The 2,500-nt window shown below is 30.6% G+C and overlaps 1 protein-coding gene across 2 annotated transcripts in view; it reads right to left on the bottom strand.

Moving 5' to 3' along the window:
* LOC122637157 overlaps window positions 1–2,500 on the bottom strand; it is a 35,759-nt gene that overhangs the window by 11,082 nt on the left and 22,177 nt on the right. The gene's annotated exons all lie outside the window — the stretch shown is intronic.

The following is a 2,500-nucleotide window of genomic DNA, read 5'->3' as shown; positions in this document are numbered from 1 at the left end:
ATTCGAGACTTTTTAATAGTGTCGATAATACCTATACGAATGGTACTTTCATTTTGATCCAAGTACTACGATATATCTCATATATATGTATGTATGTATGAATGAATGTATGCATGTTGTTTATATACGAGAGATCATCGAGTCAATAGAAATTTGTTTAAAACGTTTCAATCGTTCCTATGTACGATTAGAACAATTGATTACATCGATGAACGAGCAGGTATTTTTATTTTCATGGAATAACTACGAATCGTCTATACGCGTTAATAACTATGATATCTAATAAGTTTCAATTATTCGTCAGATCAAATTGGTTTAATAAAAATTTTGTTTTCTTTATAAAATGTGTATGTATAAAATAAAAAAAGAAAAAAAAACCTTTCGATCTGATTGTATTGCCAAATTAAAAATCATCTTGTATATGTGCGCGCGTGTAAATACAAATATGCTGTATTACATAATTTCATTTATCTCCGTATTCGAATCTTCAACATTGATCAATTCGACAAACGAAACTTGAAACTTAATTTTTCATGTAAATTTAAATCCTTTCTGATTGTACTATCAAATCAGAAGCACCTTGCATATATATACATATATATACAACATTTAGATTATGCGGTATTTCATAATTTCATTTGTTCTCCTATTTCGAATTTTCAATATCGATCAATTGAAATAAAAAAGCTTCTTATGAAAAAAAAATGTCATTCTGCATTTCCGACTTAATCTTTTATGTAAATTCAACCCTTTTCTGAATGTATTGTCAAATTACAAAACATTGTGCATATATATATATATATATACATACATACACACATACACAAAGCTATGCTGTATTTCATAATTTCATTTATTTTTACATTCGAGTCTTCAACATTGATCAATTCGAAAACGAAGCTTGAAATTTAATTTTTCATGTAGATTCAACCCATTTCTGATTATACTGCCAAATCAGAAACACCTTGTATATATATATATATACTATATATATACTATATATATATATACATATACATACACACAACATTTAAATTATGCAATGTTTCATAATTTCATTTATTTTCCTACTCAATTCGATTAATCTGAATAACGAAGCTTCTTACTGAAACAAAGAACAAAGAAACAAAAAAAAAAAAAAAAAGAAAAAAGAAAATGTCATTCCACATTTTTAGATTTAATATTTTCACATAGTTTTATCATCTTTCCACCCTCGTATTCTCCCACCACCCTCTTGCCAATTCCCTTTTCAGTTGTACAATCAAATCAGAAGTATAATACATACAAGCCATCGAGATCATCGAAGTCAATCGATATCTGATCGCATCCTTTCAATAGTTAGATAATAATACGATCTATGTTATTGTGTAAAACAAAACGATTATCACGATCACCTTTAACCTTCGCAATTTACAATAACAATACAATAACGATACTATACAAATCTTTCCACATAATGCACATACACGCATATCTTTTCTTTTTTCTTCTTCGTTTCCATTTATTTTATTAAGAGAAAAAATTTTATATATATATATATATATATATCATACAAAATTTATATATATATATATATATATATTATATAAAAAAATTTATACATATATATATCGTAAAAAATTATATTTATATCACAAAAGAAAAAAAAGAAAATAAAAGAAAGAAAGGACACATCAGTTCGATCTGTTTGTAAGCCTTAGAAAACTCGAAGATGATCGAGAGACGACGATTAATTAGAGATTTTTAATTTTTTTTCATTTAGTTTCGATCGTATTACGCGAGCGTAGAAATAGATGACGAGAAAGAGAGAAAAAGACAGAGAAAGAGAGATAGAGAAAAAGAGAAAGAGAGAAAAACAGGAGAGAAAGAGAGAGAGATAGATAGAAATAGACATAGAGGGACAAGGACGAGATTGAGGGAGGATGAGAGAGGGATGAGGAGAATGAGGAAGACGAAAAGAAGGAAGGAAGGAAGGAAGGAAGGAAGGAAGGAAGGAAGGAAGGAAGGTTATCGAAGTCGAAATAAATCAATGTCACGGTGCTTCTTGCCTCGCCGTGAACTTCTTTTCACATAGAAAGAGAGAGATAGATAGAGAGATAGATAGAGATAGAGACATAGAAGAAGAAAGAGAGAAAGAAAGAAAGAAAGAAAGAAAGAAAGAAAGAAAGAAAGAAAGAAAATTCGTTCCCTCTCCGTTCTGGTAGAAAATTTTCTTCTTTTATCCAGCACCATCCCCCCCAAACTCTACCCCGTTTCCCACCCTCTTCTCAAGGATAGCATCGATCGTCTTTTCTCCTTGGATTCGTCTCGCAGCTTGGAGTTTTTCCTATCTCTTTCTCTCTCTCTCTCACACACACACACATACACATACACAAACACACATATACAGACATAGAGAGAAAGAAAGAAAGAGAGAGAGAGAGAGAGAGAGAGAGAGTCTTTCCTCCGTATAACGGTATAAAAGTATCACCGCATAAATTTCGTCCGGCCGACAGGCGTT

This window comes from Vespula pensylvanica, chromosome 24 (genome assembly GCF_014466175.1).
Source record: "Vespula pensylvanica isolate Volc-1 chromosome 24, ASM1446617v1, whole genome shotgun sequence".
Taxonomy (NCBI): domain Eukaryota; kingdom Metazoa; phylum Arthropoda; class Insecta; order Hymenoptera; family Vespidae; genus Vespula; species Vespula pensylvanica.
Note: the sequence above shows the minus strand (reverse complement) of the source record. Positions and strands in the feature narration are given on the sequence as shown.